Below are 26,359 nucleotides of genomic sequence, written 5' to 3'. Positions count from 1 at the left end.
CCCCACTATCTTCATCCTGGGCAAATCAACACCAGCAAAACCAACCATCTTTTAATGCTAAATATTAATATTAGAAGTATCAAAAATAAAATACCTTAACTCCAGGCCACAATAGCACACTACTCCCCAGACCACAAAAAAATTCTCTCCTGATGTCCTCAACACTTTACTCTGTAACTGTGACTAGACCCCCCCTAAAAACCCTCCCACTTGACCAGGCTGTAGCATATTTCAACAAAACATTTCTGCAACACTTAAACACTGTCGCTCCATTGCACAAAATCAAGGTTAGAGCCTCTGTAAACCCCCTGTCTCAGTAAAGAAACCAAACAAATCCTCAAGTCCAGAGACGCTGCCTGGCTTCACTATCTAAAAAACAAAAAAACACAAAGCCTAAGTACCAAGAACTGCGCAACAGTGCAAAAAAAAATCCTACTACAAAACATTACAGACTAAATACCAACACAACCCCCCAACATTTTGGAAAAATGTAAACCATCTACTAAAATCCACCCAAAAAGCTACCCCCAAACCAACCACCCCTGACACTAAAGTTCCCATTGAAACATAATTCATCTCCCACTTTGTGTACTCAATTCTATCCTTAGTATCACAGGACAGTTCCTTCCTCACTATCCCCCCCAAACACAAATAACACTAACACTAATACAAGCTTTACCTTCAAAACAGTTTCCACCACTTCAATCAAAAGCATGCTCTCCAAACTAAAAACCTCAACAGCAGTCGACCTACTCCCCAGCTATTTCTTGAAACTCACAGCAGATGCTGTAGCTATCCCAGACTCCACTCTCATAAACAGATTAATTGTTGAAAATTATGTGCCCATACTCTGGAAAATATCCTATGTTACACCTATACATAGACGGGACCTCCACTGAACTTAATAACTACGGACCCATTGCTTTACTCTTCCCCTGGCCAAAATCCTAGAAAAATGCATACATGCCCAGATGCTAAACTATCTCCTAGAGAGCAACGTCCTGTCACCTACTCAGCATGGTTTCAGACCTGCCCATAGTACCACTACAGCCCTCCTCTGCTTCACAGATACAGAAAACTGTCTGAAAAAAGAAGGCCTACAGGTGTCCTCTCTTTTTTTGGATATGTCCAAAGCATTTGAGACAGTCTCACACCAAACCCTGCTAAACAAACTAAACCAATATCGCCTACCAAATTCCACTCTTACCTGGTTCCAAAGCTAAACTGACATGTACCAAGCTGTGAAATGGGAAAATTCTGTCTCTCCTCAGCTGCCCATAACTATAGGAGTCCCACAGGGTTCTATCTTAGGACCACTACTATTCACAGTCTTCACAAATGACCTCCATACCTCCACACAGCATGCATCTATCATTCAGTATGCAGATGACACTACCTCAATCTGTGCTGCACAAAATATTCCCACCCTCCTGCAAACAACTCAACTAGCATTCTCTGACATCGAAAACTACCTTACCAAAGCCCAACTTATCCTCAATCCAAAGAAAACTCTGCTTATGATTATAACCAGTTCCAACAAAAACACTGATAACAGTCAATTCAATATCTACTCCACAAATGCTAATCCAATCACTCCAGTGGCACAGGCTAAGCTATTGGGAATAACCATAGACTCCCACCTAAAATTTGATAGTCATCTCAACTTAACTATTAAAAAAGTACATGCTAAACTGGGATCACTCTACCATATCAAACCATTTCTTACCAACAACACAAGATCAGCCATTGCTCGCTCCCAACTTCTATCCACCCTACTCTATGCATCTCCCATTCTGACTAATCTCAACAAAACTGAACTAAGCAAAATGGAAGCCTGCTATAACAGAATTGCCCCCTTTGCTGCAAATTGCTCATATAGAACTCATCACTGTACTGCTTTTTGAGACAGCTCCACTGGCTTAAACTGCCCAACCTCCTAACCTACAATCAGCTCTGCCTCTGTCATTCTATCTATTACCTCCCCAATAAGTGTGTCCTGCCCTCAAAAACCTAGTACAAGATCACTCAGCCAAAAGGCCTCTTAGATCATCAAGCAAACTACTACAAGAAGTCACCGACAGCTGCAGTAGCTTTGGAGATGCGCTATATAGTAGTTCAGTGGCTAAAAAATGGAACTTCGTCCCTACTAGCATTCAAAACACATCATCCAAAGCCTCCTTTAAAGACCTCATCAGGCAACATCTCAAGCAAAGTTAGCAGTGCCATGATTGCTCCCCAGGCTAGTGAAAGCAGATAAAGTATACATACTAAATCTAGAGTATTTGATAATAATTTTCAATCTTACAAACACTGGCTAATCTGCAATGTATGTACTGTACCTGTGTACGTATTCTACCTGTGTTCCAAATTTCAGCTGTACACCACAAATCTATTAATTACCTTTATTTTTAAATTAATATTTTTTGTTCTCTCCACTGTAACTGTTGTGTCGCATACCACTGTAAAAACGTGTCTTTTGTAATTTGTGTTTATACTGATCATGTCTAAATAACTAAATGTATCTATAATTTTTCTTTGTGGTGCGTTTCTCCCCGGGCCTCTGCTGAAAAAGGGCTTTTTCGGCTCAGACAACCCCGCTTAACAAATGTAAAATAAATATTTGAAAAATGCTGTGAATTAGATTTCAGGGATATTTTAAGAACAAAAATACTCATATTAAAAATAATTTATCTGTATTTAAAAGACAACTGCTATTTGGCATATCCACAGATAAGACTATAAGGGTAATGAAACCTGATGGGGCAATGGTGTAGTTATAATAGACAGTAGTGATCATTCAAACAATATGTCCATTTTGCTAATGGATGACAGTTGCCATGAAAGCTCCCGTAATAAAATTAACATTGCATACAGACTGATAGATTTGTTGTTGGAAGATATTGTTTATCAAGGAAAGATAAGAATGATTACCTTTATCGTAAGAATGACCATCCAGTAGTGTCAAGCATAGTTGGAATCCCCAAAATTCATAAGGGGTTAAATTAACCCCAAATGTAGACCTATTGTTGATGGGGAAAGGGCAAAAAACTTGTTTCACAGGAAAATACTTGGATTTCCACTTGAAAAAAGGTTTGTTTTCTCCATACATCTGTAAAGATTCCTGGTAGTTTCTGGATAATAAAATTTTTCCCTTTCAAAAAAAAAAATTGCCTGAATCTCCTTGTGTTCTGACTGTGCTTCTTTAACATTTTGGAAATATAGAGTATATTTTAGAGCATGTATTATAACTGTAATTGCAAAAACTGCTAAAAATCAAGTGCTCTAGGTTGCACTGCATCTGAATTGTTTGTGTGTTTTAGCTGCTTTTCTGTATATATAATATATACTTCTCTGTATATGTAGACTAGCTACTTATTCTGCTGTATTACTGCCTCTTAAATCGTTTTTCAGTTGTGCACTTGCCTTGCTTCATTTAAAAAGTTTTAAATTGCTAATTTTGTAGAGTTTTGATTGCATTTACTGTTTAGGACTACACACTCGTGTGTTAGCTTTTTCTGTGTTTATTTACTGTATTATTGTATCGTTTAGCCTATTTCAACAAAAAAAAAAATACTATCTTGTTTGCTCGTTTTCCACCTTTCCTAGCCAGTCCATATCCCAGGTTTTGCTTGTCTCAGGACTTTATTTTCTGTATTTAGAGCTATCCAGACCTAGTTGTGGTAGAGGGAAGTCTTACTGCTTACCAGTGGGGAGTGGGGAGAATTGTACTGCCTCTCTAATGCTAGAGGAGTGGTTTCCAGCTCTGAAATTGTAATGTTATTAGACTTTTTGGTCTGATTTCTATCCCTTTCAACTTTCTGGCTTAATAACGTGTGTTTGCACATTTTTCGCATTGTGCAGCACTGCAAGGCTACAGTTAAATTATTCCAGGTGCCAGAAAGTCTGCTCTTCAAATTTTCCCTTAGAACTAGCTGGTTTCTCAGTAGTAGCACTAAAATCTGAACCCCTGTGACTAGCACTTGCTCTAGAACCTGCTGGAAAGCACTAGAAAGCCTGAAACTGATACAAGCGCTCAACTCCTTGTCAATAAGGAGAAATTAATCGTAGGCACTAAACAGCCTATAATTGCAAAGTACCTTGCAAAGGTAAGGGAAAACAGCTCTTAAACTTTACAAAAGAAGCACCTAAACAGGCATGTCCAAGGGTCAACTTCTGGTGATTTCTCCTGTCCACCTGGTGAATCTGGGCATACTGGGGCAATGCGGCAACTGCCTCATGTACACAGACAATCCTCTCCTCCTACCACCCAACACTACAACCTGTGAGAGATACACTTACGTAGCCAAACTCGAAGCAAAGCTCTCTCCAGCCAAGATTGTGCTAGACAGTCAAGAGGAGAAGGTTAACAGCTGCACTACACCTCAAGCAACTCATAGCCCTTCAAAACCCACACCATCAACACCCACACATAGCAACACTAAACCCACATATGCGGAGGCCTTTAATATTAACCTGCCCAAGCAACAAGGACCTCCGAAGCTGAAACACAAACACCAGTCACAACCAAAGTGACACACAGCTCACAACACCAGTGTGCCACCCAACAACAGCCCCTAAGGCAAGACAATGTACCCAACACTTTAGTCATATGTGACTCTATAGACAGGCACACTGATGTCCCACTCACCAGGCTGAACAAGGAGAAAATTACAATCAGCTGCCTGTCGGGTGCCAGGATCCGCCACATAACACATGCACTCAAGTCACTCCACAACAAGTACAAATATGACTCTCATTGTCCATGCTGGAGTGAATGACTTGAGATGCACCTCCCTGGACTACATGAAAAGAGACATGGAAGAGCTCTTGGATCATGTGGCCCATGCAGGTATGATCCTAGCCCTGAGTAGCATCCTGCCTTCGCCCAGAATGATACCACAGTATAAGGACAAAATGATTGACTTCAACAATTGGCTAAGCTTCTGGTGTCATTCAAAGGGGATCCAGTATTTGTCTGCCTGGGAAGACATCGACAAACCACGATGCTTTGCTAGAGATGGTCTGCACCTGTCACTCCTGGGATTCAGGTTACTGGCTAAAGCTCTTGCCACCCCTATAGTGCCTTTTTTAGGCAAGGTTCAAAGGATAAAACCACCACCGTAACCGATACAAGCATGCAAAATCGAAGGTAATGCTACTGAATGCTAGAAGTCTAAACCTCAAAATGCACTCTCTCAAGGCACTCCTAAAAATGGAGAACATCAATATCTGTGCTGTAACTGAGACCTGGTTCAAGGCTCCAGAGAGCACCCCTGCAATAGTAGGCTACAACTTTTACCACACTTTTCAGCCACAAAACCAAGACCAAAACACTAAAGGTGGTGGAGTGTCCATATTCACCAAGGATATTCACACCTCCAGGCTAGTTGCCCAACACAATGCATCTGAAATTCTCCAGGTGCAACTAACACTAGGTAAGACTGCAATCCAAATTGTAGCTTGCTACAGATCCCCTGCCATGCCCCAAGATTCTCATTACACCTTTCTAAACATACTGGAAAATATCATGATACAACTAAACGCCCTAATACTGGGTGATTTCAACTACCCTGCCATTAACTGGGAAAACTACTCTGGTATCAACTCCTTTTCCCAACGGTTCTTGGAATTCATAAATTCCAATGCCCTGGATCAACTAATCCATTGTCCCACCAGGGGCTCCAATATCCTAGACCTGGTCATTACCAACATGGGAGATAGATGCTCCACACCAGTGGTCACCCCCTCATTGGTCAGGTCTGACCATAAGCAAATCACCCTTGACATCCACATCCCACTCCCACCCCCCAGTAAGGAATCCTCCTTAAAAAACTTCTCCAAAGCCAACTTCATGCTACTGAAGTCAGAAGTGACAAACTTCATGACACCCATGCAGACGGGATCTGAAAGTTCGACTGCCGAATCCTACACTAAGGCACTGTACGAGCACATCCACTCGTGCATGAATCATGCCATCCCAAATAGAACCAAGATGCTCTTCTCCAAAAAAAGGAAGCCAATCTGGTGGTCCCCTGCTATAAACAAACTGTACAACAGAAGGAAGAAACTGTTTCAGAAAAGAGAAAAATCCCAGGATGCAAAAAACTCCCTCACCATCCTCGGTAAGAAGCTGAGATCCCTCATAAAATCCTCAAAAGCTAGTTACGAAAATAAAATTGCCAAAGATTCCAAAGACAACCACAAGACATTCTATAGTTATGTCAAGAATCTAAATGGCAATGCTCAGATCTGCTCTGAGCTATGACAGAATGCCATTAAATGTACTGATCCCAAGGATATTGCCAATATCCTGGCAGATTGAATTAGTGCCAACTTCACCCCCCTCTCACCCCCTAAAGGGCCCATCTCAATACCAGAAGATTGCCAAATTCTGGTAATCAAGGCCACACAGGTAGAAACCGCACTCTCCAAAGCTAAGAATACAGCATCCATGGGACCAGATGACATTCCAGGCTGTGTACTACATGAGCTACAAAATGAGCTGGCACCTCACCTAAGTGTCATGTTTAATCATAGCTTCACCTCAGGCTTTGTGCCCACTGAGTGGCGCGCAGCTACAGTTATCCCACTCCACAAGGGGGGATCTGCTTTGGATCCCATGAACTACCGTCCCATCAGTCTGACAAGCCTGATCTGCAAGGGCATGGAACACATTATCATGGAACTTATAAACAAAGACATTGGAAACCTTCAAACACTGGATGCCACCCAGTTTGGGTTTGTGAAGGGCCGATCTTGTCTTCTGAATCTGATTGACTTCTTTGAATCAGTCTCCAGAGCTGTGGACGAGGGTAAGGCAGTCCACACAACCTATCTGGACATCGCCAAGGCCTTCGACACCATCCCCCCACTCTGGAATCCTAGATAAACCTACTAAGCTGGCATAAATCCCTACATCACTCGATGGGTTACCATCTGGCTTACTGACAGAACCCAGACAGTAAAAGTAGCTGACTCCAAATCCAGCTCCAGACAAGTGGAGTACCTCAGGGTTCAGTCCTGGGACCACTCTTGTTTGGCATCTACTTCTCTGAAGTACAGGCCAACACTAAGGGACTCTGGCTAACAGAGTTTGCAGATGACTGCAAACTGGGAGCCATTATTGAATCTCCAAATGATATGGATATTCTACAAAAGGGCCTTACAGAAACAGATGCCTGGTGCCAGAGCCATGGGCTCAAGCTTAATGCCAAGAAATGTATAGTTATCCCCTTTGGAAAAAAATATGTACCCATGAATTACCACATAGGTACATCAAAAGTGTGATGAGAGACTTGGGGACATAGGTGGACAGTGGTCTCACTTTCGATAACCACATCACCACAACAGTCAGGAAATCCTTCTATGTGACACACCTCATCACTAAGGGCTTTTCATCCAGAAAAAAGGTCATTGTCTCACTGTACTCATCCCTCATTAGACCCATTATAGAGTATAATGCCCCATTTGGTATGTACCTCACAAGACATCTGCAATAGCTGGAAAGGCCACAGAAATACCTCACTAAAAGAATCACAGGCCTAAAGCAGATGCCATATGCTGACAGTCTAAAAAAAAACTCCAGCTATACTCTGGCATATCGTCTACTCAGAGGCAAACTCTGTTTAATATACAAGGCCATGTCAAACCCTGAGCTGTTGGACATGCTCCACTTAAAGAAATCCCATTCCCTCAGAGCCACACGCTCCAGGGATCTAAACCTTGTCATAACAATGAATAAAACATGCTGGAGGGATAGGTTCCTGACCCAGAGACTCCCCATACTCTGGAATAGACTGCCCATACATGTCAAGCAGAGTGCCTCATTGGCCCTCTTCAAAAGGAACCTTGATGATTGGATGGGAGATGGGAAATTCACCCCGGGGATCATGTCAGTCTCCCTGCTAGACAGGGGTCCAGAGAAGTAAATATTGTGGAAGAAATATCCAGGGAATTGCTATGGCTAGGCTTGCATAGGCCCTAGGGCCGATAGCCTAGTACCAACCTATGAACCTATAAATAGTATACAATGAATGTGTTTTTGGTAACTATTGATGTGTACAACTTGTTTTCTGTCATCACACACAACACTGGGTTGGCATGGTTGGAGAGACGGTTATTTGAAACTGGTCAGTATGAACAGGATTTTATTAATGTATTAACCACTTTGATGGAAGTGGTATTAAAAAATTACTTTTTCTTCAAAGGACAATATTTCAAACAGGCAACCGGGGTGGCAATGGGGGGGGGTGCATGTGCCCCCACCTTTGCCAATTACTTGATGTCCTTTTGAGAGGAGTTTATATTCAAAAGTGAATATCAGCATACTATCCCTTACTTTACAAGGATGGCCGCGGTGGTGCAGCGGTTAGCATTACAGCCTCCCAACAAGAGGTTCTCTGGTTCGATCCTCATATGGGGTGTCTTCTGTGTGGAGTCTGCATGTCCTCCCTGTGGTCGCGTGGGTTTCCTCCCACATCCCAAATACATGCTGTAGGTGGATTGGACACTAAATTGACCCTAGGCATGAGTGCACACATATTTGTGTGTCTTCTTTGGAAGGTTGGGTGCCAGGCTGGCAATTCGACACCGCAAAACTCCACTGCCATTCGTGAGTGGACAGGTGATCCGCTGTGGTGACCCCTAACCAGGAAAAAGCAAAAGAAGATCCCTTACTTTACAAGGTACCTGGATGATTTGGACAGGTTCTGAGAAGAGGTTGTTAAATTCCATCATGTTATTTATATAGGCTAAGAATTCTAAGTTTACATATGAGTACGGCATATGCCGGGGTTACATAATTGGACATTGACTGATGAGTAGATAAGGAGAATAAATGTTTGGTTTCAAGAATTTACAGGAAACCAACATTTTCCAATTTCGATCTTTATTACACAAGCTGGCACCCATACCATCAAAAAAGTCCATTGTAAAAGAACAGTTAGTCAGAGCAGCCAAGAAGATGACTTTGGAAAATGGGTTTCTGGATGAGATGCAGTTGATTTTCAATAGGTTTGAAAAAACAGGTAACCCATCGACATTGAAAACATTAAACATGAGGTGATTATCAAAAGGCAGCAGAATGTGTATACGCCAATTTTAGGTGCCAATAATATTGTCAACTTGGGGCTGCAGAATAATACAAAAGAAAATGTTAAGGTTAAAGACATGGCCAGGCGTTTCATATCCACCTTTAATTAAGACTCCCAAAGGATAGAGGCAATAATTAGAAAAAATTGGGATATTATGCATATGGGCAAGGATGTACTAAAATTGCTGGGGGATGAACCCAAGTTTGTGTACAGAAGGGACAGGTCATTTAAAGACATCTTGGAAACCAGCGCTTACAATGTTGGAGATGGCCACAAAATTGTGGGTAATTTCAAGTGTGGTATGTGTTCCCAATGCCCTCATATCCTGGTTTGTGGTAGTAAATTTCATCTGAATGGTAAGGACATTTTGATCAATGTTCGTTTTAATTGTCAAAGTAAAAATGTGGTCTATATGGCCAAATGCTTACAATGGCCTGTATTTTACATCAGTAAGACCTGCCGATCGTTTAAAGATAGAATTTACGAACATAATGCACTATACGGGCATATATCTGATAACAAAGAGCATATTTTTGGTTTCTTAATTGTGCAACAAATTGTCCAAGATATACAAGGATTTGTTGTGGATGAAAATCTGTGTATTTGTGAACTTGGGTGGCATTTAAGACTCAATGCCACAAAGCACCCTGGGATCAATGAAAATGTTAGCATTAACAGTGTTTTAAAGTTTTAAAAATATTTTAGGATAACACCCATTTATGTATAGGTTATTTTATTAATTCTGAGTAAATGGCTTAAAAGCATCATTTTATATTTATTTTAACTGTTTAATTGGTTGATTATGCAATTATTTTAAGGTTGGGGTCATTATAGTTCTTTGTTCTGAAGAAGTCCTATGTACTTTTGAGATGAAAGCGCTTAACTTTTTGGTTTTACTGGTTTGCTGATTTTACTGAATTTGATACAGCATTGCCTAATAAATGGAGATGAATTGCTGCTTTGACTGTCATTTGGTTATTAGTTCGTATTTAAGTGGAATTGATTTGGATGCATGCTTGGAGTCATTGTCATGCTGAAAGGTGAAATTCCTCTTCATCTTCAGCTTTCTAGCAGACGCCTGAAGGTTTTGAGCCAAAATTGACTGGTATTTGGAACTGTTCAGAATTCCCTCCACCTTGACTAAAGCCCCAGTTCCAGCCGAAGAAAAACAAGCCCAAAGCATGATACTGCCATCATCATGGTTCACCGTGGGGATGTTCTTTTGGTGATGTGAAGTGTTTTTGTGTCAAACGTACCTTTTGGAATTGTGGCCAAAAAGTTCAGCCTTGGTCTCATCAGAGACCATAACACTTTTTCCCACATGCTTTTGGGAGACTTGATATATTGTTTTGCAAATTTTAGCTAGGCGTGGATGTTTTTCTGTGAAAGAAAAGGCTTCCATCTTGCAACCGTACCCCATAGTTCAGACATATGGAGAATACAGAAGATTGTTGTCACATGTAGTACACAACCAGTACTTGCCAGAAATTCCTGCAGCTCCTTCAGTGTTGCTGTAGGTCTCTTGGCAGCCTCCCTGACCAGTTTTCATCTAGTCTTTTCATCAATTTTGAAGGGACATCCAGTTCTTTGCAACATCACTGTTGTCCCATATTTTCTCCACTTTTTGATGACTGTCTTCACTGTGTTCCATGGTATATCCAATGCTGTGGAAATTTTTTTGTACCCTTCTCCTGACCAATATTCAACAATGAGATCCCTTTGATGCTTTGTAAGCTCTCTGCGAACCATGGCTTTTGCTGTAGCAGGCAACTGAGTAAATGTCAGGAAAATCCTACTAGGACAGCTGAAATTTATTTTGGGTTAATCAAAATTTCTTTAATTGAAGGCAGGTGTGTACCTAAGAAGACTGAATGCTGTAATTAAATCAAGGTGCTTCAACAATGTATTATTTTAAGGGTGTGCACACTTATGCAACCATTATATTGTACTTATTATTTTTGATATTTTTCCCCTAACGAATTTGTTTTTCAATTGAATTGTACAGGTTATACGTCACATTAAAGGTGGGAAAAGTTTAGAAATTATTTATTGTGGTCTCATTTTTTTATATCACAAAAACCTGGCATTTCTAATGGGTGTGTAAACTTTTTATATCCACTGTACATGTAAAAAGACTGACATATCCATCCCTGTAATGTGCATCATGCAGGTTGCTGAGATGTGACTTATGGCTGCTCTGAAGAGCAGTCTCGGACCCTGCCCTTCTGGTAATGGACATCTGCAGTTCAAATGGAACAACTGTAATTTGCCCCAGGGGTTCTTGACTTAGCCTGTGACATAAATAGAACATGCTGGGGAGGCAGATGTATCTGACAATGATTCATACTCTGTAATAGGCTCCCCCTTCATGGAAAGCAGTGCTCCTCAAGTACAAGAGCAACTTTCACTACTGGATGGGTGAGTGTAAAGTCACCTATGTCCCTCAAAGATAGGCCCAGTTGTTACTGCTTACAAAATCACTCTGGCGACCATCTAAATATGCTTAATACTTGTGTTTTTGTCCACCTAGGCTTTGATTGCCTCATGTATACTGACAACCATGTACTCCTAAAACTTACAAATACAGTGTGTGATAGATGCGACTATACAGTGACTCTAGAGTAAGTGCACTATTTGTCAGGTAACAACAAACCAGATGTCAAACAGGTTGTCAGCACACACACTTCACCTCTTCAATAAATCAGTGCATAACACACAACCCCCCATACGCAGAGATAGTCATTAGAAGCTTACCAAAAGAGCAGAAACCTCACAAATGCAAACCTTCTGTACACATTACAGGCCCAATGGAACCCGCGACACACAAAAACAAATGTTTCACCCATTAAACCTTTAAGGCAAAACTCCTGAAAACCAATGTCTTGGTCATGGGAAAATCCATAGTGAGACACAAAGATGTCCCCCTCACCAGGTTGTACAAGGAGCAAGTCAATGGCCAGCTCCCTGTCAGGTGCCAGGATCTGCAAAGTCATGCAAGCACTCAAGTGACTCAACAACAAGCACAGTTCCTCCTCTGTTGTGCTCCTGTTGGAGTAAATGACTTCAGATGTACCTCACTGAACTATATGAAGAGAGAGATGACTGAGCTCTTAGACTGTTTCTCAGTCAGGTATGTCCATAGCCCTAAGTAGCATTCTGCCTTCACTCAGGATAATGGCCTCAGTACAAGCAAAAGAATTATTGACTTCAAAAATGGGCTTCGCTACTGGTGTCGGTCTAGGGGATACAGTATTTGTCAGCCTGGGATAATCTGGTTGACAGACCATGCTGCTTTGTCAGGGATGGTCTTCATCTGTCACCTCTTGCCTTTCGTTTACTGGCAAAGGTATTTGCCTTCCGCATAGTGGCTTTTTGTGCAATGTCATAAGAACAAAATTCCTGACGTAAACATATCCTCAAAAGACAAACTTAGGGTTATGCTGCTTAATGCTAGGAGTCTAAATCAGGAACTACACTTAATGGAGGCACTACTTACTTGGGAAGATGTTGATGTTTGTGCAGTCACAGAGAAATGGTTTAGGGCCTCTGAGTACTGAGGCCATAAAAGGCTATAATGCCTTCCACATGTTCAGGCTGCAAAACGGACATGAAAGTACCAAAGGAGGAGGTATATCTGTCTTAATTAAAGACAAACACCTCAAGACTGGTAAAGCAGTATAACTGCAAGTCCAACTAGCTGTAAGAAAGACCTCCCTCCACGTCATCGTTTGGTACAGATCCACCAACATGAACAATGAAAACCACACAGTGTATTCCTGGACCAACTTGACTCACTCATAATACAGCCAAGCACTCTTGGTATGGGTGACTTTAACTATCCTTTGATTGGAATACATACCTGAGCTCAAACACGCTTGCCCTAAGGTTCATACAGGTTGTAAACACAAATGCTGTGGAACATAGTCCACTCCCCCAAACACCAAAAAATTCACCAGGGCATCACAAATCACTTAACACTAAAAGATACCACCAAAATGGATCTGAGACCAAACGCAGAAGTGCCAATTCATGATTTTTGTGAGAACACAAATAAACTATACATTAACATCTCCTATAAGATCACAAAGTATGTTTTCTTTTCCAGTTACTTCATCAGATGCGGACTGAATACTAAAACAGTTACATTTATACCTCCTCTACCTATAAAGTTAATTGGTTGACCAATGAAGTTGGGAAAATCACTGTTAATTAATACAAAGTTTAAAAATAGGTGCATTAAACACATTTTAAAATATACATAAATACAATTACCATTTTAATACAATAAACATACCCATTCATAAAACCATATCAATAATAAAACCAATAAATTTCAATAAATTATTTAGAAATCCAATGCTTTAAAACTTTGCAAGGAAGACATAATAAAATGACCTGAACATTGAACTCCCACTAGTGTCATTTACACAGAAGTACATCCATTAAAAAGAAAATATATATATATATATATATACACACACAACTTTTTCTTTTTACTAGCTGACATTTGAATAGATTGTATTTGCTGTAAAAAAATTGTTTTTTAAAAAATAAATTTACTTTAAAAATCTAATGAATCTGGGGGATGAAGCCTGATGTTCAAATGTTTACCAAGTGGGCATTTGTTTAAGGAGAAATCTTCAAAGCTTAGCTGACCTTAACTTAAGCATAGGGGCTATCAAAATGTTCATAGGTGTTTACTAGGCTAACAACTACATGGGCCTTTTTAAGCCTAGCCATGCATCCCAAATATGCATGGACCTGGGAGATGAACCATTTGCAGGTTACCTGTTTGCATCAGAGACATAGGTGCCAAACCAGGGATGAATTTCTGATTTCCCATCCAATAGTCCAAGTTGCACTTTAATTGGGTAAGGGAGGAACTCTGCTTCACATGTGGTCATTTAACCCAGGAAACTTATTCGCTTGAAGAGTGATCTGTCACCATAGATCCCTCTATTCTATTGTCTCCTCCCATAAACCACCCCTATCATCCATCTTTACACTTTCAATGACAAAGAACGTATATTGGGCATTACTGCATTTTTGCTTATGCTTATATAAAGCATTAGTATCCTTGTTAGTCTGAATCTCATAAGCATGCTCATAAATCTTTCTGAGCTTACACTCAGTCTGACTGGCATAAAATGCGTGGCAGTACTGACATATGGCTAAATAAACTAGCCCACTGGAATCACAGTAACTGTATTCTTTGCCCATGATCCTTGTATTCCTACTTTCCAAATAAATGCTCTCTTTGTTTGCTATATAACTACACTGGTCACAATGATTGCATTTAAAGGTTCCTTTTCTTTTCCTTGTTGCTCTGTTCTGTGTTACTTCATTTTCTAACAAATTTTTCAAGCTACTTGAGTTTATAAAAAACACCTTTAATTTGTCCTTAGATATCTTCTCAAGGTCTGTAAGTGCAATAAACCTTTTCCATTCAGTATCCAAAATATTCCTGATCAAGTTAAAACTTCCGTTGTATTCTATTATTAAGGCATTTTCATAAGAATTCTGATTGATCTGTTTCTCATCACCTTCATTCTGGAGGCTAATACCTAAATTAGGTTTAAATTTGTCTAACCTCCTTTCACTTCCTTTTCCATCTGGTCAATCAGCCAAACCAGATAGTTTCTACCTTTAAAAAAATTGCCTTAATAGAACCATCTCTTTCAAAAATTCTTCGTTATTTGACGTCATCCTGCTTTATCTGATATATTGCCCCTTAACAATATTTTTCTTATAATGCATGGGGTGTGCAATATTGTAGTGTCGATATGAATTTGAGAATGTACTTTTTCTAAAATTTTTGAATTAAATTCATTATTCTCCTTGGATATCTCAACATCTAGGTATGCAATTTTTCGTGACTGACCTTGTATGTGAATTCTAAAAACTCAGTAGTGCTATTTAAGAACGCTATAAAATCATTGATAACTTCCACAGGCCCAATCCATAAAATACATATATCATCTAAAAATCTTTTATATAAAATCCAATTGTCAAACTATAAAGAATTTAACACTAACTTCTCCTCCCACCTTGCCAGAACAAGATTTGTGTATGTTCATAAGTAGGTACTAGGCTATCGGCCCTAAGGCCTATACAAGCCTAGCCAAAAAGGTACCCTGATTTTCGCCACCCAAGAAAATTATTTTCCTGTGCCCCTGTTGAGCAGAGCCACAGAGGTGATCCCTGGGGTGAATTTTCTATTTCCCATCCAATCAAGATTTTTCTTGGAGTGCTAATGAGGAGCTTTGTTTGATATAGATAGGTAGTTTGTTCCAGAGTATGGGAAGTCTCTGGGACAGGAATCCATCCCTCCAGCATGTTTTGTTTATTGTGGTGACAAGGTTTAGGTCCCTAGAGTGTGTAGCTCAGAGGGATTGGGATTTCTTTAAGTGGAGCATGTCCAACAGCTCTGGGTTTGACATAGCTTTGTATGTTAGGCAGAGATCGCCTCTGAGTAGGCGATATGTGACTGAGTAAAGCTAAAGTTTTTTGAGACTGTCTGCATAGGGCATCTGTTTGAGGCCAGTAATCCTCTTTGTGAGGTATTTCTGTGGCCTTTCCAGTTGTTGTAAATGCCTTGTGAGGTGCATACTAAAAGGGGCATTGTACTCTTATAATGGGTCTAATGAGTGATGAGAAGAGAGGAACAATGACCTCTTTTTTTTTTTTTTTCCCCCTGGATGAGAAACCTTTTGTGAGGTGTGCCATGTAGAAGAATTTCCTGACTACTGTGGTGATGTGATTATCAAAGGAGAAACTACTGTCCAGTGTTAAGTAGACTACCACATATGTGGTAGCTCATGGGTACAGAGTTTTTATCAAAGGACATGACAGTTCACTTTTTGGCATTGAATTTGAGGCCATGGCTTTGACACCAGGCATCTGTCTCAGTGAGGCCCTTTTGTAGGATGTCCACATTGTTAGGAGTTTCAATTATGGCTCCTAGTTTGCAGTCATCTGCGAACTTCATTATCCAAAGACCTTCTGTGTTAGCCTGCACTTCTGAAAAGTAGATACCAAACAAGAGAGGACCCAGGACTGAACCCTGGGGCACTCCACGTGTCACTGGTCTGACGTCGGATTTGGAGTCTACTACTTTCACAGTGTGGGTTTTGTCAGTGAGCCAGTTGGCAAACCATCTTGTGATATAGGGATTTATATGTAGTTTAGTGAGTTTATCTATAATTCCAGAGTGGGGGATGGTTTCAAAAGCCTTGGCGAGATCTAGATAGGCTGCATGAACCACCTTACCCTCGTCTACGGCTTTGCTGACTACTTCAAAGAAGTCAGTCATGTTTAGGAGACATGATATGCCTTTGGAATGTCCCATTAATTGACACTGATGGCTACAATGGGTGTGCTAGGCAAATGTCACGTATTGTTAAAGCTATTATCTGCTGTTCTGTGGAGTGTACTGGAATATGTAATCCACAAGCGGTGTGAGAATCTATTTTTTTAAATTTTTGTTAAGTTAAAGTTAAAAAAGTCATTATCTGTTTTTAGTAGTGTACTGATTAGTTAACCTATAAGACGCGAATTTTTTAGTGTTATGTTTTTTTTGCTAACGCCGTAACCACCACAAGTAAAGTGCTATCTTCCATTAGCGTAGACGCTGTTGTAGGGCACATTGTATTCATTTCTGACCTACTGTTATGCCTATTTTGACCTATTTTTACAGCTAATTTATTTTTACTACTCTTCGTTACTGATTTAGAGATTAATGCAGCTTTGGTAATATTGTGATATTGGTAAAAAAAGTGTTGTGTTGCTTTTAACAATGCTGTCTATGTCTTTCTGCTAATACCAACTTCCTTATTTTACAACTGTATTAGCATCGTTATCCTAGCAATCTGTACCAGTTAGTAGTTTGGTAAACCTGAGTATAAAATTACAAATCCAAATCTGTAACTACCTGGTCCTAACAATTTGCCTTGCCTTCATTTTTTGTTACATGAATGAAATGCACTACCTATATTATATAATTATGTTTAAATAAAGCATTATGTTTAGATAGCGTGTTGATCTTTGTCCTGATCTGTCCCAGCTGTTGCTTGTTGCTCAATTGACTCAACCCATCAATGGATTTTTTTTTTTTGCTCCGGTTACTTGATTGTTGTTGATTTTTTGATAGTAACACAGGCTTGTTACCTGTATTGAAGATATCTTTCCTGGCTCTCTAAGGAACATGAAATAATGGAGAACCATAATCTTAGATGACACAATCTCTTAACTCTCTCAATTCTCTCTCCTGACAAACTCTCTTATCATCCAACACACTTAATTTTCTCAAAAAAACCTCTCTGTCAATTCCCTCTACTGGCAGTATTCCCTCCCATCCTCACTATTCATCTCCTCTCCCATCTCCACTATTTCTCTTACGGTGGCCCCACCCATCTTCACATACCCATCTTCACTCATCGACTTCACATTTTCCCCATAATTACATTGCTATATCTATATCCAGACTTAAAAAGCAAACTTCTCAAACTCTTTAAAAGCAATGAACTGGAATTGTCTAAAATTACTATAAACTAAAAAACATTATCATATTTTAATGCAGTTTGCCCCATTTCTTAGAGACACCATTGCTCCCTGGGACAAAGAGAGCTCCCTTAAAAAAGCCCTTGGCTTACCAAAATCCAACCCAACCTTACCAAAATAGATAGAGATACCATGCACTGCCAGAAAAACAGAGACCCTGTCACCAGAAGAATATAAACACTATAAAATAATGTAAATAAGTAAAAGCTCTCAAAGTCTCAAAAACTACTTACTCATCTCTACAATCCAATACAATAAAACAACACCCTCAGAATAAACCAACCCTCCAAGAATCTAACCTTAACCCTCTACTAACCCACCCCACCCCCACCCCAACCCTCCCACCCTGGACCCTAATGCTCTAATAATTTTAGCTCTTAGTTTTATCTATTTTTTTTCCTTCCATTCTCTAACACCACCTACCACCACCTCCTCCACCACCCCCCTCCCCACCTACCCCCCCCTCCTACCCACTTATTACTCCCTGCACTTTCTCTCTACCACTTCTCCTATCCTCTACCTCCTCTTTCTCTCTAACTTTATCATCTTCTTCATCACCTAACTCTCCCCCCCCTAGCCCTCCCCCCTTCCTTCTCCCATACCCAAACAACCCATACTACTATAAACTTCCTTCCTGACTCCTTGAAGGGGTGCCAGAGCTCATAGCGGTCCCCCTAACTTCCTTCTTATTTTCCTAGCTGAGGCTGCTGTAGGCAATTGCATTGATCATTAGCATTTTAATCAGCAATGTATATCCCCCCAAATTACAAACAGGCCTTACCACACCATAATTACCATTATTTACCATAAAATAACAGCGCTTTACTGTTACTAGCTTCAGTCCATTCTGTCTCCATCCTCTCCAACTAAACTCTCCAAAAAATTTGTTCACCAGCTCCCACCTTATCTCTTGAAAATCAATTTATAATAGCCACCCACAACATCAGTTCAGACCAAAAGCACGCACTAGGACACCCTCCTCCTCCTTCCTTGAACTGTAAATAAAAGCCATGACTCTGGCCCTGGTTGTTTACCCTACCTGCTGACCTCTCTAAGGCCTTTTTTGACACTATCACACAGCCTGCTACTAACTAAACTCTCAGAACCAACCTGTCTCTCCCTCTTGATTTTGGTTCTCCAGCTACTTTTCCTCTACCCGAGGAGTTCACCCCGCTCGAGTTCCTTCCCCTTCTCTTTCCCCTATTTCCAATATATTTATAAATGATTTCTAAAAATCCCAATATCATCAATATTCAGAAATATCATCAGATTATTCAACTATTATCTGTTCTCTATCCCCACATCCACACTATCACACACTTGCTTCTACCACAGAGCAATTTAAGATAACAAGAAATATTGCAATCAATCAATCAAAATGCATCAAATTTTCAAAACCAAATTAATGATATTTTCCCCCTCTATACATTTATCCTTTTCATATAAACTTACTCGCCTCTAGAGACTCAAAATAGACTCGCCTCTAGAACTAGTGTCAGAGACTTGACAGCCAGCTCCCAGCCAGCTCAAAGTCAACTCCCACTCAAAAAAAACCTAAAAAAAATATCAAAAACAAAATCACCTTACATCACACTACCCCTGCACTCACTACCTCCTTCATTATCACTCCTTCTACTTCCCCTCCTTCCCTAACTTCCCTTCCTAACTAATCTTCAGTCCTCTTTAATCTCTTGCTATAACAAAATGTGCAAACTTCGCTAAAGATTAATAAGTCCTCCACCCAACCACCACCAGTCCTTCTCCTCCTCCTGCTAAACTCAAATCAATCATCTCAACACACTCAGCTAATAGCCTCACCAACTCTCAGCCCCTCCCTCTTCTCCTCCCCCTCCTCTGCCCTCCCCCCTCCTCCCTTTGAAATGCCCCTCACCAGATATATTAAAATAGTCAAATAAATCAAAAAAATCAAAAAATCCTAGGGCAAAGCCAACTACCCTGTGCTCCTGGCTCCCTACCTTCCAACTCGCCTCCCTAATTCATTACACTCCAGACCACCTCCCACCATTTCACTTTCTCACTTTCAAAAAGATCTCTGTACTCATATCTAGCATCAGCTTGCTCCCCACCCTCTACATAACCACCTGGCTATTTTTAATTTTTCCTTTTCTATTTTTCTTCTAAATTTCCTTATTATTTTATTTTCCCAACACACACATTATTTTTATTATTATTTGCAAAGAGATGGCACTAGACTGCCTCTCTAAATTTATGCTTCCTATTATGCAATTACTTTCTTGTATTATTCCTGTATATTCCTTCTGTTGTTCTGTATCTTCAGTATGTTTCTTCATCTGGTCTCTATTATTTTGTCAATGTTTTGCTGTATTATTTTGAAATTATTTGCTTTAATCTTTTCTGTATAATTATAATTATTAACTAACTGCTGTTGACTGTTAGACTATAGATAGAACTTAGATAGATTGATTCTGTACCTACATTTTTGGAGCTTTTCTCCCCAGGACTCCATTGAAAACGGGTTCATTTTGGCCCAATGGACTATCCTGGTAAACCAACTGCAATAAATAAATAAATAAAAATAAATTTTACAAACCCGAACTGGGTGGGGTCCAGAGTTTGGACTTTACCAATGTCTTTGTTTATAAGTTCCATGATGATACGTTCCATGGCCTTGCAGACCAGGCTAATGGGGCGGTAGTTCCCAGGGTCCGTGGTGGCTCACCCTTTTGGAGTGGGATAACCATTGCTGTGCACCATTCAGTGGGCACAAAGCCTGAGGTGAGATCATGATTGAACATGGTGCTTAGGTGGGATGCCAGTTCATTCTGTAGTTCATGTAGAATGCAGCCCGGGATGTTGTCAGGTCCATGGATGCTGTGTTCTTGGCTTTGGAGAGTGTGTTTTTTACCAGTGCAGCCATGATTGCAGGAACTTTGCATTCTTCTGGTATAGAGATGGGCCCTTTAGTGGGTGGGGGGTGGGGTAAAATTAGCACTGAACCCATCTGCCAGGATGTTGGCAATATCAGTTGGTTCTGTATATTTATTGCCATTGTGCTGTAAGTCATAGCAGATCTGAGTGTTGCCATTGAGATTCTTGACATAGCTATAGAATGCTTTAGAATAAGTGGTGATTTTATTTTCATAACTAGCTTTGGAGAATTTTATGAGGGATCTCAGCTTCTTACTGAGGCTGACCAGGGAGTTCTTACAGTCATGGGATTTTACTCTTTTTTGCAACAGTTTCTTTCTTCTGTTGTAGAGTTTGTTTATGGCAGGTGACCACCAGATTGACTTCCTTTTTTTGGAGGATATCATCTTTGTTCTGTTAGGGATAGCATGATCCATGCACTTGTGTAAGTGCTTATAAAGTGCATTTGTGTAGGATTCAACAGTTGTACCTCTGTTGTCCGTCTGCATGGGTGTTGTGAAGTTTGCCACTTCTGTCTTACGAAGCGTTAAGTTGGCTTTGGAGAATTTTTTATGGTGGTTTCCCTAATGGGGGTGGGATGTGGATGTCTAGGCTGATTAGCTGGTAGTCTGATCTGACCAACAAGGAATTGACCTCTGGTGTGCAACACCGGTCGCCCTATGTTGGTAATAACCAGGTGTAGGATATTGCTGCCCCTGGTGGGGATGTGGATAAGTTGATCCAAGGTATTGGAATTTATGAATTCCAGAAAACTAGCACAAGAGTTGGTACATGAGTAGTTTTCCCAGTTAATTGTGGGGTAGCTGAAATAGCCCATTATTAGGATGTTGGGTTGTACCCTAATATTTTCCAGTGTATCTGAGGAGTGGGAATCCTGGGGCATGGTGGTGGATCTGTAGCAAGTTACAATTTGGATTGTGGTCCTGCCCAGAGTTAGTTGCACTTAGATAATCCCAGGTGCATTATGCTGATCAACTAGCCTGGAGATGTGGATATCCTTAATGAATATGGACACACCTCCACATTTAGTGTTTCGGTCCAGGTTAGGTGGCCGGAAGATGTGGTATGAATTATAGCCTGGTAATGCAGGGGTGCTCTCTGGAGCCTTACCAGGTCTCTGTCACTGCACATATGTCGATGTTCTCCATTTTAAGGAGTGCCTCGAGTGAATGCATTTTGAGGTTTAGACTTCTAGCATTGAGTAGCATTACCCTAAGATTTTGCTTGCTTGTACCTGTTATGGTGGTGAATTTGTCATTTGAACCTTGCCTAAAAAAGGCACTATAGGGGTGGCAAGAGCCTTAGCCAGTATCTGGAATCCCAAGGGCGACAGATGTAGGCCATCTCTGGCAAGGCATCATGGTCTGTTGATCATGTCATCCCAGGCAGACAGATACTGGATCCCCTTAGAATGACACCAGACGCTTAGCCAATTGTTGAATTCAGTCATTTTGTCCTTGTACTGTAGTATCATTCTGGGTAATGGCAGGATGCTACTCAGGGCTAGGGTCATACCTGCCTGCACTGCAAGATCGGAGAGCTCCTCCATGCCTCTTTTCATGTAGTACAGGGAGGTACATCTCAAGTCATTCACACCAACATGGACAATGACAGTCATATTTGTACTTGATGTTCTTCATGTTTCACTGTTGCATTCATCACATTTGGGTAATCTGCTTGCAGTAGCCCTCAGTCGGCCTGATTAACAAAGTCTTGGGTCCTGCATCGGTTGCTGTCCTTTCTTCCATGACGTTAGGGGTATAAAACATGCAGCCGACGCCATTACATCAGTCTTTCTTGCCATGCGGTGCCTGAAGCAGAAGCAGTTCGCAAGTGTCCAGTCGGCCAACTACTGAAATTTTCATTTTCAAGTTTCAGAACCAAAGTCTTCAACTAAAGCTATGTACCCCATTGGAGAAACTTTTTCTTGCTCCTTACTGATGTCAGTAAAAGTTAATAATTGCATTTCTTGTGGAAAGCAAATACCTCACAAAGATTTTCATTCATACTGTATTCCTTGCCTAGGCCCTGACCGCAGCGTACCTTGCTGTTGGTTTTTTGCTTTATTTGATCAATGCACTAGCCATTGCCAGTATATTTTCGCCTCTAAATATTTTGATTCTCGGTTCAATTATCCAGAAATGTCATCTGTAAGTCATCCGACTACTGGAATTCTGAAAAAACGCAAAGATAAAGACAGAGACAGGCCACCTAGGTCCAAAGCTGCCAACGAGGCTTCTCCTAAGCCAGTCACCAGTTCGCCGGTACTCCTGATTCGCAGGCCTCTACTGACACCCATTCAGAGTCTGGTATGCCGCGAGATGCTTCAACTGTGGAACCTGCGGATGTCTCTACCATGGATAGGTCCAGAGCCGCTGTTCAGGCACTGGCTTCTGAGGGTGTATTCAGGCCTATGGACTTGCATATTAAACTGATGCTTCCTTCTTCTTTAAGGCCTGAACCTCGAACCATGCCTAGAAAACAGATGCCCAGGCCTCTATGCCTAAAAAACAAATTATAAAAATGGCTGAAGATCTTATAACTTTAATCAGGGGAAGCCAACCACCTTTTTCTGAGACCTAGGACTGAAATTGTTTATGAATCTTCTGACCAGGATTCTGATTATTCTGATTCTTCTGATGATCTGGATTTACCCTTATCTACTTATGAGGATTCTGATGCAGAGGACTGTATTCCCTCCGCTTCTCCTCCAGAGGATTTTTCTTTTGGTGAAACCTTGCACACTCTAAGGGAGCATTTTCACTGGAAAAGCCAGGAGTTTTCTGATTCGAAAAAGAGGCTAAGTGATTTCTTACTCTTGCCTCAGTATAGGCCTTTAGCTATACCTCCTGTACTAGACATTGTTGTTGATGCTTTTTTGGAATCTAGTTTGGCCCCTGATTCTTTGCCTCCTGTTCCCAGAAAACCTGACAGATGTTACAGGGTTCCTGATTCTCACAAGTTCCTTTTTAAAAATCCTATTGTGGATCCAGAGACTATTTCACAGGGACCCAAGGGCATTAAGGCCTCTACTGCCAAAAACCCTACCCCTTCTGATGGAGACTCCAGAGCACTGGATATATATGGGGTAAGAAGGTTTACACTTCTGCAACCTTGGCCATTAGGGCCTTAAATTGTCAGTTTCATATGTTAAAGTATCAACAACATATTGGATTGCTTAAACAGAAAATTATGTTGATTCTTGACAATGCTGAAAATAAGGAATTACAGGATTTAATGCGTTCTGCTGACCAGGTTGGAAAACATACTTTGCAATGTGCATTTGATTCTTTAGAGGCCTCCTGCAGGGCTGTTGTCACTGGGTCTGTACTCAGGCATGCTTGGCTTAAGGAGCAATCTTTGCCTGATCATGTTAAAGCTAAACTGTTGGATGCTCCCTTAAATCAGTACCGCCTGTTTGGCAACAAAGCTGAAGAAGTTCTTAAAAAGCTGGAAGATAAAGCTAAATCTATGCAAACTGTTAAAGATTTCTTACAAGTTCAGCCTCCAAGATTTAGTAGGCATTGGTCCTCTAAAAATTTGTCCTTTCTGGCTCCTTCCAGGCCTTCTCAATCCAAACCCAGACAAAGCAGAAACCCCAGGTTTCAGTCCCAGGGTACACACAAGACGAAGCAGTGGGGGGCTTCTGCTTCCAAATCTGGGTGTAGTAAGACACCCAGATTTGGAAGACCTACAGCAACACTGAAGGAGCTCAACTCTGGCCACAATTCCAAAAGGTACGTTTGGTGCAAAAACACTTCCAATGACTTGATTTTAAAACTTCCAAGCACTTCTCAACTGAATGCTCCTTTAGGGGGAAAGATTGGCCTGCAGGCCAAAAACTGGGAACTCATTACCCAGTACAAATGGGTTTTAAATATAGTGTCCCAAGGATACAGATTTCACTTCCACACACTACCAACACCAAAAGGTTGGCCAGATCTACCCCCAAATCAATGGGCAGAGGTTCAAAAGCAAATACCCTCTGTATGACTGACAAATGGTTGACAAAGTTTGCAAGTTGGGAGCTATTATTAACTCCCCGAGTGATGTTGACATCCTACAGAAAGGACTCACTGTAACCAAAGACTGGTGTCAGAACCATGACCTTAAGCTCAATGCCAAAAAATGTGTTGTCATCCCCTTTGGGAAAAACCCTGTTCCCATGAATTACCACATCGATGGTAGTCCAATGAACACAGAAGGCATTATAAGAGATCTGGGAACACAGGTTGACAGCAACCTCTCTTTTGACCACCACATTGCCTTTGTGGTCAGAAAGTCTTTCTGTGTGGCACATCTCATTACTAAGGGTTTTGCATTCAAGAAGAAAGAGGTCATTGTTTCCCTCTACTCTTTTCTCATTAGGCCAGTCTTTGAGTACAGTGTCCCATTTGGCATTTACCTCACTAAACACCTGCAACAACTGGATTGGCCGCAAAAGTACCTCACAAAGAAGATCCTAGGCCTTAAACATTTGTCCTGTATGGACAGACTAAAAAAACTCCAACTATTCTCTGTCTCGTATCGCCTACTTAGAGGCGATCTCTTCTTGACTTACAAAGCCTTGTCTGACCCAGCTCTGTTAGAAATGCTGCAGCTAAAGAAATCCCAATCCCTCCGCACCACACACTCCAGAGACCTCAACCTCATTACCACAATCAAGAGAGCATGCTGGAGGGACAGGTTCATAACCCAGAGACTGTCCATGCTATGGAACAGGCTTGCCATACATGTCAAGCAGAGCACCTCACTGCCCCTCTTCAAGAGAAATCTTGATGAGTGGATGAGAAATGGAAAATTCACCCCAGGGATCACTCCAGTGGCTTTACTCGACAGAGACACTGGGAACTAAGGTTGGGTGGCATGATACCAGGGTAATCTTATGGGCTAGGCTTATAAAGGCCTCAGGGCCTTTAGCATAGTACACACCTATGAAGACAGTCATCAAAAAGTGGAAAAATGTGGGACAGCAGTGACATTGCAAAGAACTGGAAGTCCCTCCAAAATTGATAAAAAGACAAGACAAAAACCTGTCAGGGAGGTTGCCAAGAGACCTACAGCAACACTGAAGGAGCTGCAGGAATTTCTGGCAAGTACTGGTTGTGTACTACATCTGACAACAGTCTCCCGTGTTCTTTGTATGTCTGGGCTGTGAGGAAGGGTTGCAAGACGGAAGCCTTTTCTTACACAGAAAATCATCCAGGACTGGCTAAAATTTGCAAAACAGTACATCAAGTCTCCCAAAATGTTGGAAAATGTGCTATGGTCTGATGAGAGACCAAGGTTGAACTTTTTGGCCACAATTCCAAAAGGTACGTTTGGTGCAAAAACACTTCCCATCACCAAAAGAACCCCATACCCACTGTGAAGCGTGGTGGTGGCAGTATCATGCTTTGGGGTTGTTTTTCTTCAGCTGGAACTGGGACTTTAGTCAAGGTGGAGGGAAGTATGAACAGTTCCAAATACCAGTCACTTTTGACCCAAAACCTTCAGGCATCTGCTAGAAAGCTGAAGATGAAGAGGAATTTCACCTTCCAGCACAACAGTGACCCCAAGCACACATCCAAATCAACAAAAGAATGGCTTTACCAGAAGAAAATTTAATTTTTGGAATGGCCCAGTCATTGCCCAGACTTAAATCCAATAGAAAATCTGTGGGGTGACCTGAAGAGGGCTGTGCACAACAGATGCCCTCTCAGTCTGACAGATTTGGAGATTTGAAAGAAGAGTGGGTGAATATTGCCAAGTCAAGATGTGGCATGCTGATAGACTCCTACCCAAGAAGACTGAATGCT

The sequence above is a fragment of the Protopterus annectens genome, chromosome 8.part0 (assembly GCF_019279795.1).
Source record: "Protopterus annectens isolate FY-2018-M chromosome 8.part0, PAN1.0, whole genome shotgun sequence".
Classification (NCBI taxonomy): Eukaryota; Metazoa; Chordata; order Ceratodontiformes; family Protopteridae; genus Protopterus; species Protopterus annectens.
The sequence above is the reverse complement of the archived record's forward strand: the minus strand, read 5'-3'. Positions refer to the sequence as shown.